This window comes from Abramis brama, assembly GCF_963993115.1.
Source record: "Abramis brama genome assembly, chromosome: 18".
NCBI classification, from domain to species: domain Eukaryota; kingdom Metazoa; phylum Chordata; class Actinopteri; order Cypriniformes; family Leuciscidae; genus Abramis; species Abramis brama.
In genome coordinates this window covers 687,340-700,502 of record NC_139980.1, presented here as the reverse complement: position 1 = coordinate 700,502, position 13,163 = coordinate 687,340, and positions in this window count along the sequence as shown.

Sequence of the window (13,163 nt, the reverse complement as noted above, 5' to 3'; positions counted from 1 at the left end):
CAAGGTTACTGACAGGCACTCGGAAAAATTAGCATATTACCCCTGTATTAAGAGAACTACATTGGTTGCTGGTTTTCTATAGGATTCATTTTAAGATACTTTTATTTGTTTTTAAGGCCCTACATGGTAGTGCTCCGACATATATAGCTGATCTAATCCAGGTGAATAAACCAAAGAGAGCACTGCGCTCCGAGTCATTAAACCTCTTGGTAGACCCGCGGACGTATAGGAAAATGAGAGGAGATCGCTCTTTTGCAGCCACTGCTCCCAAGCTGTGGAATAATTTACCTCCTTATATCAGAGAATGTTCCTCTCTTACAGAGTTCAAACGACATCGGAAAGCTTACTTTTTCACTTTGGCATTTGATCATTCATGAGTGCTGTGCTAGTGTAAGGTAATTATTAATGCCGCTTGGATTATGAGGTTGTCTATGGCAATGTTTAGAATTTAAATATGTTTTTATGATTGCTATCTTACTCTTTGTACAGCACTGTGGTCAACTTCTGTTGTATTATTGTGTGCTTTATAAATAAATTGAACATTGAACATTGAACATTGAACTATTCAGCTAAGTTCTATCTCCATCTCAAGTTTGCAGTACCTACTCACCATTACATCTGCTGGTTTTGTGCTTCTGTTCTCAATAAACATTGTTTCTATTTACTCACCTGTTTGAGTCTTCTCTAAACCTGACAATGACATGCATTATTTCTGTGGTTAATTGATTAGTAATGTTGCGAGAGGATTCCTCATACGAGTAAAAACGCTTTAATAATAATAATAATAATGCGTTTGTTTTATATAGCGCCTTTCAGGAGCCTCAAGGTCGCTTTACAATAAAGTACAATATACATGACATAGAAACAAGACATGAAACTAAACAAATAAACAGAGAAGGACAACATAATAGATAGCGGTACATAAACATAGAAATCAGATCATGAAGTCAGGGGTCAGGAAAACAAGTAGCAAAAAGATATGTTTTAAGTTGGTTTTTGAAATCATGCAATGATGAAAGGTCGCGGATGTGTTGGGGGATAGAATTCCAGAGAGTTGGGGCAGCAACACAAAAAGCCCTTCCACCAAAAGATGATAGTTTGTGTCTACGGATCGTCAACAGACCGGTATCGGAGGATCTAAGTGTGCGAACTGGGGAGTAGGTATGGATGAGATCAGAAATGTAGGAGGGTGCAAGGCCATGAAGTGCTTTGAATGTGATAAGGAGTATCTTGTATTGAATACGGAAGTGTACTGGTAGCCAATGAAGTCTGTGTAAAATCGGAGTAATGTGAGAAGATTTTTTTGTGTAAGTGAGGACCCTAGCTGCAGAGTTCTGAATATATTGGATCTTATTTATAGATGAATTGGGTAAGCCATAGAAGAGAGAGTTGCAGTAATCTAGCCGTGAAGTGATGAAAGCGTGAACCAGAGTTTCAGCATCTTTGATATTCAGAAATGGACGTAAGCGAGCAATATTGCGTAGGTGAAAGAAGGCAGATTTCTTAAGTGAGGAGATGTGTGGAAGAAAGGAAAGAGAGGAATCAAAGATTATACCAAGGTTTTTGACAGTGGTGGAAGGTTGAACAAAAACTCCAGCAATGTTAACATTGTCGACACAGAAACGGGATGTAATTTGAGGTGAACCAATAAGAAGTAGATCTGTTTTATCAGTGTTGAGTTTGAGAAAATTACTGGTCATCCAAGCATTTATATGATCAATACAAGCTGATATGGAATTTGAGGGGAAAGGAGCATTGCGTTGAGAATGGATGTATAGTTGAGTGTCGTCTGCGTAGCAATGGAAGTTAAAGCCATGAAGACGGATGATGTTACCTAGTGGGAGCATGTAGATGATGAAGAGAAGAGGCCCGAGAACAGAACCCTGGGGAACACCGTGCGGGACAGAGGCAGTAGTGGACTTAGCCTGGCGGATAGAGATGTAATGCTGGCGATCAGACAGGTAGGAGGTGAACCAGGATAGGGCAGTTCCAGAAATACCAAGAGCAGAGAGCCATGAGATGAGAATACTGTGAGAGATTGTGTCGAATGCAGAGGAAATATCTAGAAGAATTAGAATACTGGTGGAGCCTGAGTCAGTGGCCATAAGGAGATCATTGACAACCCTAAGGAGTGCTGTCTCAGTGCTGTGGAGGGTGCGGAAACCGGATTGAAAACATTCATAGTGGTTGTTAGATGACAGATGTGTTTGAAGCTGAGCAGTGACCACTTTCTCAAGCAATTTTGAAAGAAATGGTAGATTTCAGATTGGTCTGTAGCTGGCCATGTCAGAGGGGTCGAGGCCAGGTTTCTTAAGGACAGGAGTGACAGCAGCAGTTTTTAATTCAAGAGGAACAACACCAGAACTTAGTAGTTGGGAGAAGAGAAGTGAAATCGGCAGTGAAATAACAGGTGCACATTTTTTAAGTAAAGTAGTAGGAGCAGGATCAAGATGACAGGAAGATGCGTTTGCTTTGATGATTAGCTCAGAGATATAAGCAGGAGTTGGTGGGGCAAAATCAGTGAGAGCAGCAAAATCAGTGAGAGTACCAGATGTAAAAGCAGTGGGAAAGTCGTGTGGAGAGACAGGAGAGATCATGGATGTGAAATGATTATGAATGTTATCAATTTTATTTTTGAAAAAATGCAGGAAAGATTCACAGAGGTCTGCTGAGTTACTGATGACAGGTGCTGGAGAGTTGGTGAGTTTATTGACTACAGAAAAAAGTGCTTTGGGTCGAGAAGATGCATTATTAATAATAGTAGAGTAGTAAGTAGAGCGTGCAGTGTTTATAGCAGATTTGTACAACTGGATATGGTCAGTGTAAGCAGTAAGGTGAACAGTCAAACCAGTTTTCTTGTAATGCCGTTCAAGACGACGACCAGCTGTTTTTAGATTGCGAAGTGCAGGGGTAAACCAGGGAGACGTGTGTGCAGAAGGTACGACACTACTTTTAAGAGGTGCATGTAAATCAAGGGCAGTGGAAATACAGGTATTATACTTGGTAAGAATATCGTGAGAGCTAGTGTGTTCAGTAATATCAGAGAGATGAGCTTGTACAGATTCAGAAAACAGTAGAGGATTAACAGAATTGACGTTACGATAGGTTATAGTGGATTTCACCCTGAGGCGGGGAAGAGGCGTTTCACAGTTTAGTTCAATGAGGAGATGATCAGACAGTCCAATTTGAGAACCAAGCACGGAAACATTGTGTAGACCAGCAGTGCAGACAAGATCCAGTGTGTGACCTTTTGTGTGTGTAGCAAAATCGACATGTTGTACAAGATTGAAACATTCAAATACTGACAAGAGTTCGCGTGATTCTGCACAAACAGTATCAACATGTATATTGAAATCACCAAGTAATATGATACAGGGGGATAAGGCAGAGGAAAGGGTTAACAGTTCATGCAGTTCACTGAAGAAATTTGAGAAAGATTTAGGTGGACGATACAGGAGAATCAAGAGCATTGAAGATGTACCAGAGACTTTGAGAATTAAATATTCAAAGGTTGAAGTCACATGAAAGTCAATAGGTTTGACTGGGATGCTGCTGCGGTAAACAGCAGCCAGGCCACCACCCCTAGATGTCAAACGAGGTTTGGCCAGGTAGCTGTATCCAGAGGGAGTGAGAAGATTTAGGTGGAAATAGTCATTAGGAGTTTGCCAAGTTTCAGTGAGGAGCAATAAGTCGAAGTTTTTCTCAGTTAGTAGAGCGCAAAGCACAGTAGCCTTATCTGTGAGAGACCGACAGTTAAACAGCGCAACTGCAGGATGAAACGCGCAGACATTGCGTGTATGTAGATTAGTCAGAGACAGATCACAGGAAACAGTTTTTAATGAGGCAAAATTTATTCCACGGTGAGTAGACGGCAGTGTAGAAAAGCGGGTATCCGAGCGCTTCGACCAGATGGAAGGAATGGCTGAAGACGACGGGCAACGTGATGAGAAATGGAGGCGACAGGAACGATGGACATAGCGCGGTCGCCTAGCAATCCCAAGCTCCGTGCAGAGCCTGTATGTGGTCGCGTCGAGACGAGGATGAGTTTTCATGTAACGCAGTTGGAGTAGCGAGTAGTTAAGCGCCATGGATATGACACAACAGAGTAATAAGCCCAGAGTTAAAACTCTAAGCAATGCAGGGACTGGGACGTTGCGTGCGGTATGCATAATTAGACCGCGGACACGTAGAAACAACACGACATCACTGGCAATTGAAAGCAGAAAGCAGCAACCCTCTCAGCGCTAATTTTTGCACGATCAACGCAGCATGAAGACCTTATCAGAATAATTAAATGATAGGGGGTAACCGACCATTCAACAAACTGTCCACGATAGATAAGCAAGGGAGTGGAGACTCACCGGCCACCTACGTAGAAGGTACAACAGAGTAGGGCGAAGATCGGCAGATAGCAGCAGAGTTGTGCAAGTTGGATGAGTACCAGTAATGAGTTGGGAAGTTGTCAGTGTCCGCTTTATATCCAGTAAAATCCACAGTGAAATGACAGTAATGAAGTCCAAGCAAATGTTCAAGTTGTCAGTGTCCGCTTTATATCCAGTAAAATCCACAGTGAAAATGACAGTAATGAAGTCCAAGCAAATGTCCAGTTCAACAAGAAAGGAGATGACACGGTAGACGTGAAACAAACAAACAAAAATTCCAGCGTGAAGCGGCAGCCAGACGCGCACAGCGTACTCACACCGGAAACGGAGACGTGATTTCCAACTGAGCAAGCGCACAGCCAACATCTTGCTTTAGATGTGTTTGTGACAAAACATTGTATTCCTTTTTTCTTCTGACCAACTTACATTTCATATGAATTACCTGAGGCGTTTAACAACCACATATAGGGAATGCATGTTGATTACCAAGTTTCAGGCATAGTGAAAACATGCAGTGTTCGACAAGGCTAATATTGGTGTAATCTTTGAGAGGTCTCACCCACAAATGCAAAACTTTGCGTTGGGATGATCCAGACATAGCTTTACTAAAAGAAAATATTATGTTAGTCATTTTCAAACTGTTAGTATGCTTCAACATGTAATTATACCATATTTTATATATTAATATTATGGTTCCATGTTGTTTTAAAGTTTGTTTGTTTGTTATTAACTAATACCTTTTTTAACTAACACTTCAACATTCTGCACATGTTACACATATAGAAAGGAGCAGGTGTCGTTTCTGGTGCAACACATTTAATAGGGAAATATTGCATGCAAACCTGCAAGACAGATATGACAATATACAGTCAATCACAAGTGGAGCATCTCAAATCTGTGTGTATTATCTATCTGCTCATCTCTGCATTAACTGCTATATTACGCGTATCAAATCCAGTATGACTTTTTCTAATTGCTCATTATAAAATTCTCTATCACATGGCTGTTCAACAAACTAATGTAACCATTCCACGCCCGCCGACAGGGGGGGACAAACCGGTCTGTTGTCCCGGGCCCAGGGTAGGGGGGGGCCCAGAACTGGGCCCTCATTAAATTATTGGAAAAAAAAGGCCTATTTGTGGAAATAATATATTTGAGTTATTATATGAGTTGTTATTATATTTGAGACATCCAAGCTAAGGATGTTCTCTGACCCAAAATAAACAGGTAATGGAATGTTCACAATCTACAATATAGAGTTAGATATTTTCCTGCTTAGTATGTGTGTAAATAGTTGTGCTTAAATCTCCTAAATCCAACATATTTTGTCACACCGTAGTGATGCAAAGTACCACACTCTTGTAAAGCCTATGACTAACTTTAAAACATCATCTTTATACGGGAATCACACGTGTTCCAAAACATCTATGTGATTCAAAAGACCAAATCGCTAAGAAAAGAGGGTTGAAAAGCACTGTTTATAATAAATACACAAAAGTTAGCAAATGATGGTTTCATTACTCCACTAGTTTTAGTCATGTTGTTCAGATAGTAGATGACACTGTTCACATCTTGAGAGAGATGTATATACATTAAAGGTTGTGTGGGATTACAAATTTAAGAATATGTTTAAGATCTGCTGATCCTACTAACTTACATAACATCACATGAAAAACTAAAGTGAACTACACTGTATTGGGCATTCAAGGTGAACATGATGGTATCCATTTACTGATTAGATTCAATATAGTTTCCATTGAAGGGATTTTGTTAGTCTTTGATCTTCCTACTGAGAGTTGTGTGAATGTTTACATAGTCTTAGTTCTTGTGACCATGTGTTGTTTATACAATTTGGGGGGTACCATTATCTCCAGTTGGGGGTAATTGCCTCTATTGTTTTTAGATGATTAGATTTAGTGGTCTTCTCTAAGGCAGTGTGTAACGTCAAGACTTTTAAGGACTGTCAGCACCTTTAAGGACTGCCCACTGAATGCCTATAAGATACCATATAAAGTTACGTTAGTTAACTTGATGACTGCAGCTACGACAGCTTGTGTTCTCAATAAAGAATCCTGCTGAAGAAAGAACCAAATCTCCTGGTCTTCGATTCTGAGTTTCCAACAGTTGAGACTGTTAAAGTTCCACACTCTGGTAAAACCTGCAGATAAAATTGCACAAAAGTAACCAAGCTATAATTTTTTTGTTCTAAAAATGTTCTGAGAACATTATCATGCAGTGTTCTAATAATGTTTTCAGCGGGTAGGTTTATTTTAGTTCCCAGAATGTTTTCCTAAAAGGTATGATAACATTCTCTAAAAACATTCTAAAAATGTTTAATGATAACATTGTTAAAACATTATTCCCTAGTGTTCTTATAACATTTTCAGTGGGTAGTTTTATTTAAGTTCCCAGAATGTTCTCCTAAAAGGTAGGATAACATTCTCTAAAAACATTCTAAAAATGTTTAATGATTAAATTGTTAAAACATTATTCCCTAATGTTCTTATAATATTTTCAGCGAGTAGTTTTATTTTTGTTCCCAGAATGTTCTCTTAAAAGATAGGATAACATTCTCTAAGAACACTCTAAAAATGTTTTGTGATGACCTTCTATAAAGGTTTAATCATACATTTTTAGAACATTATCCCTTAACATTCTTATAAAGTTTTTAGCGGGAAGTTTTATTTTTATTCTTAGAATGTTCTTCTAAAAGTTAGGATAACATTCTCTAAAAATACTCTTAAAAATACTACTTAACATTCTTATAAAGTTTTTAGTGGGAAGTTTTATTTTTGTTCCCAAAATGTTCTCTTAAACATAAAAAATGCTTAGCTATAACATTGTTAAAACATACAATTTTATTAATCTCAAAAATAAAACATCAAAATCGAACAAGTTTATAAATGGCATCCACATAAATTATTAGAAGTTCTGCGTACAGTAGATGCCCAACATTACATGAAGAACTCAGTAAAGTCCAATGTGCAATCACACGTCTTGACTGCTTGACTAAATTATGTGAACAAACTTTGATATTGGCTTGAGAAGTGTGAACCTCGAACCAAGACTCAAACTCAGGTTGCCTTGAGCACAGCTGCAGCATGTCACAGCACTGCCCACAAGGCTTTTGCTCTGACGTAACAGCTCATTTTCATCAGTTATATTGTCTATGGATCGTTACATTTCTTACAGATTTCTGCTTGTTTTAAATCAGACACAGATAAAGTAGCACTGCATTTGAATGCATTGGCGATAGAACAATTTCTAGTGTGATTTAATCATACCTGTGTAACGTCTCTTTGCTGTTAGCTAAGCTGTAAGTTTTAGTTACTTCAAAAGCAGAAAGAAATATATGCTATAACTTCTGTTTCTACTGTTTTCTTATTGGGAAATCACAGGACAGTGTTGACACTAAGTTTCTGTGCTCCAGTAGGTTTCTGTGTGCGCACAATCTGCACGTTAAATGTGAGCTACTGTCTGTGCGTATGAAAGCTTGTTTCCGCTATGGAATAACATTTTTAAAAAAGGTAATTGCGACTCTCACAATTCTAACTTTTTTTTCTTCTCAGAAGATATAAACTCACATTTGGCTGTTAGAAAGTCAGAATCACAGGATAAATGAGCAAATCTGAGAAAAAAAGCAATTCTGGCTTTTTTTTTTTTTTTTTTTTTTTTTTGCTGACAGAATTGTGAGATATAAAGTTGCAATTGCAAGTTATCAAGTCCAATTGACCATTTGCAAAGACCTGCCCCTTTAGTTACTGTTGCTATGTCCAACAAGCCATGGCGCTCTCACGCCACACATCATGTTGTCACGCAATGAAAAGTACAAAGAAAAAACAGACAACGTGCAGAGACAGGACAGAGCTGGTTACTTTTGATATGAAACAAAGTCTCAACGTTTAAATTGTGTAATTTTTTTAATAAATGTAAAAAATAAATACCTGTCAATAAAACTCCTTCGAAGGGTGAATTCTGTAAAAAACATCAGCTCACAATTAAAAAATTGTGTAAAAAAGTCAGCTCACAGCTCAACAACATCCCTGAAGAAAATCCTCAAAATGTTTCATGCAAAATGTTCTACTTTTGTTAAAAAGTCAATTGACAGGAATGAAAACATTTATCTCAGGACTTCAGAATATCCTCAACACATTTTACGAACATTGATTTGATAATGTTCCTCTATTATTATGAAACATTGTGCCAATGTTTTTTTCTTTTTTTGAAAACATTGTATAATCTGTTATCTCAATAATATCCTCAAAACATCCTCAAAATGCTACATTTAAAATGTTCTAGCTTTGTTAACACGTCACATTACACAAACGTTTTATAAAAAACACTCCGGGCCCTATTTTAACGATCTGAAACGCAAGTGTCAAAGCGCAAAGCGCAAGTAACTTTGTGGGCGGGTCTTGGCGCTGTTGCTATTTTCCCAGCGGGATAAATGACTCTTGCGCCAGGCGCAAATCTAAAATGGGTTGGTCTGAAGTAGCTTCATTATTCATAGGTGTGGTTTGGGCGTAACGTGAAATAAACCAATCAGAGCATCATCTCACATTCCCTTTAAGAGCAGACGCTCTTTGTTCTAAAGCGGATTCCTATTATAACGGCGGATTTGCCAGACGCGCGCCAGGAGCGGTTCACAGCCAAGGAGAGCAACGCTCTCGTCAGGGACGTTGGGGATGGAGAAACCCACCCAAATTAACTTCGGTTAAAAAGGAGTATGATAATTTGGGTAAATGTGTAAGCTAGATGTATGCTTTTATAATAAATTGTCTATCTATCTATCTATCTATCTATCTATCTATCATAATAATGTATGATTTGCAAAAATGAAAACTGCTGCTTCTGTGTAGATGAGAGAATCAAAGTGTATGCGCGTTGTGCACACGCTACATTGATTATGGCCAAGCATGCGCCCTTAAAATAGCATATGAATAACATGCGCAACGCGCCACTGACTTTAAACTATTTTTTCCTGGTTAGTGGCGCAATTGTTTTCTAAACCTGCAAAATAGCATTAAGGAACGTTTGCGCCGGAACACGCCTCCTTTTTTGCGCTGAACCGCCCAGGGAGCGCAAGTTCATTCCCTAGTTTAGCGACGTGCTTCTGTGGAGGGAAAAGCGCGCTTTGCGCGGGTGCAAAATAGGAATGAAACATGCGTCAGTGTACAAAGTCAATTGCGCTGGGTGCAAGATAGGGCCCTCCATCATCTCAGGCCTCAGTGACATCCTCAAAACATTTTACAAACGTTGATTTGATAATGTTCCTCCTCTGTTATTATGGAACATTGTGCCAATGTTTTACTGAGAACAATATATAATCTGTTATCTCAACAACATCCTCAAAACATTCTCAAAATGTTACAGTTAAAACGTTATTTTGTTTTGTTTACATTTAACCTTATAGGAACATTATTTGAAATGAAAAAACATCCTTAAAACATTCTTTGAACATTATATTCAAATGTTTTCTTTAAAACATTAACCAAACTTGTGGGGAATGTTAGTGTGACAGAATTAGTTAAGTGAGTGACAGTTGTGGTGTCTTATCAGGGAAGAGCATGGGCTATTTAATGCTGGTTGGCTGTACCCTGAGATGCGTCACGTCTTGTCCTCCCCCTCTTGAGTCATCCACTAGCGCCTCAGGTATGTGCTGGTAGCGGGTTGGGTTAAATCGTGTGTTTAGAACACTGTTGATGTGTTGTCATCTCCTCAGATTGTAGCGTTTCATCAGTACTTTTCCAACGGTGCATTTCATCAGCTCAGATTAGGTGTCTGCTCACCCTTCATTTATGTAATCTGTCTCTGTATTGAGTGGTGGGTTATGATGGCGTGCGGTGTAATGGGTCGCTATGTCACTGTTAATGTGTTGCTTCCTGTACCCCAGTTAATTGGCAGTTTTGATGACTGCTGTAAACAGTAGCCTGTGGGAATTATATGTGGGGTGATATCCTCTTTTGGTAAGTGTTATGTAAGATGGGTGGGAAATTGTAGTGCAAAAAGAAGCACTAGTAACATCTCGCTTCCTTTAAGGCGTTCGTGAAGCGTGGGTCTTCTCTCTCATCCTCGGGACCATTTTTCTGGTCTTCGGCACGATCTCCCTCTCGTTTCTTCAGTGATTGTGCTTCGTATGACCCTAGTCCAACTTGATAACCACAGTGTTTGCGCTGTCCTCCGCATCGGGGTGATAGCGCCGTGGGCCAACAACAAATTAACAGGATTTGTATTGTCTACTTCCTTTTAGAGTGATAGAAAAAGCTATAAACTGGACTGACCGTTAGTTGTACGAGAACTAGTGTGTGTGTGGGCGTGTTGTGCTGCCCCAGCTCTATCTTCTGTAATGTTTTTTTTTCTTTAGTTCAACCGTTGTGTATCTTGTTTAGACTTTGTTTTTTGTTATCTAAGTTAATGGGTCGTCACTGACCTTGGTTATTGTATATTTGTATTTTGATTGTGATACTTTCTTTGGTTATTTATTTTTGGGGTTTTACCAAACTCAGTTGTTTATTCTGTTTTCTCCCAGGAACTGAGGTGGCCAGGCGGAAGGACCTTCTCCCTGTGGTGGTGGTGCTGCAGTGGGTGACACTTTTTGGAGTGCCTGCGTGTGTTATCCAAGTGCACGGTGACGTGTGTGTGTGTGTGAGAGTAGGATTGTGCTTTTGGAAAAGCCATTAAGTGGTTCTTCCGCCGGTATACTCGGCCTGGTTGTTTGGTTTAATTCTTTCTGTCTGACCTTGGGGTGAGTGGGATTTACAGATTTTTCTTGAAATTCCTCCTACACTTGCGAAACGCAAGTAACTTTGTGGGCGGATCTCGCGATGACTCTTGCGCCCGACACAAATCTAAAATGGGTTGGTCTGAAGTAGCTTCATTACTCATAGGTGTGGTTTGGGCGTAATGTGAAATAAATTGCCAGACGCACGCCAGGAGCGGTTCACAGCCGAGGAGACCGACGTTCTCGTCAGGGCCGTAAAACACAGAGAAGTGACATTGGGGATGGAGAAACCCACCCGAATTAGCTTCGGTTAAATAGGCGTATGATAATTTGGGTTAATATGTAAGCTAGATTTATGCCTATTTTTTCACATCTTCATGGACACAACAATGATTTTGTGTGTTAATATTTTTCCTTGTAATAATGTAGCCTATGATTAGCAAAAATGAAAACTGCTGCTTCTGTGTAGATGAGAGAATCAAAGTGTATGCGAGTTGTGCACACGCTACATTATGGCCAAGCATGCACCCTCAAAATAGCATTTGAATAACATGTGCAACGCGCCACTGACTTTAGACTAGGTTTTTCCTGGTCTGTGGTGGAATTGTTTTCTGGAACTGCAAAATAGCACCAGGGAACCTTTGTGCTGGAACACGCCTCCTCTTTACGCTGAACCGCCCCCCGGGAGCGCAAATTCATTCCCTAATTTACCGACGTGCGTCTGTGGAGGGACAAGTCCGCTGTGCGTCGGGTGTAAAATATGAATGATACATGCGTTGGTGTACAAAGTCAATTGCGCTGGGTGCAAGATAGGGCCCCTAGTGTTAGTTGCTGGGTTATTTTGATATTCCCTGATTGATTCAGGGTGGCGTAGTCTACAATTATCACCATAAGCTAAATCATTTATTAAAATCATATACCGCTTTGCCACATTTTGTGTAGTCGGCAGGGTTGTGTCAGTTGTGTAAGGCAGAGACGTGAGTGTTTAAAAAAACTTTTTGTTTTTGTTTTTCTCTTTGTGTCTGTGTGGCAGGGAGTGGATGGTAGCAATCCTGTTGAAAAGGGTAGGCATGACAAGTCAACCCTCTGAGTTGGTGTTTCTTCTATGGTGGTAAGTGATTGCGTGGTTCGTAGCTATGGAAGACGAATTGCGTGAATTGAGAGAATTGGTAGCGCAATTAAAAGCAGATAATGAAAAATTACGGCAAGATCAAGTGCCCGTTGTACAACCTGGCCCATCAAATGTTTATATCCCTGAAATTGTGGACCCCCCACTTGTTGGTGCTCATGCATCCACAACTGAGCTATTTGTTTTTGTTCCTAGGGACCGAAAGTGCCCAAAATTTAGTGGTAGTGTGGGCATTAGCATCAACGAGTGGGTAGAGGAGGCCCAGGCTTGTATGCGGGTTCGCTACCTCTCTTTCACTGATCAAGCATACTTCCTGTTTTATCATCTTGAGGGGGAAGCAAGGAGGAGATTCGATATCGGTCGAAGGTTGAGAGGGAGGACCCAAATAAAATTATTAAGGCGTTGCGCGATCTGCATGGGTGTACACAATCATATGTAGCTCTTCAGGAGTCTTTTTTTTCCAGGAGACAGCAGGAGGGGGAGACATTATTGGAGTTCTCCTTTGCTTTGATGAACCCCCTGGAAAAAGTTAAATGCAAATCGTCTCATGGTATGCCTAACGCTGAACATTTACTGCGTGATCAATTTGTCGAGTACGTGAGTGATAATGCTCTGTGACGTGAACTTAAGCAATTAGTTCGTCGTCAACCCACCGCTACATTGTTGGATATTCACAGTGAGGCAATTCGCTGGGAGCGGGAAGGAATGCCTGAGGGAATGCGTACTCGAAGCCAGTCAGTTTCGTCTGCTTATGGCATCCAGTATGGGGTACAGGGGCACCAGCAGACAGTGGCTAATAGTGTTCCATTAGAGGCCTGGCCATTTTGCCAGGGATTGCATAGACCCTCTCGGGTTCCGCAGGCTCGTGCAGGTTTAACTGGGCAGTCCCAGTCTGAGCAACCGTCGGAAAACTAGTGCCCGCTAAGCTGCA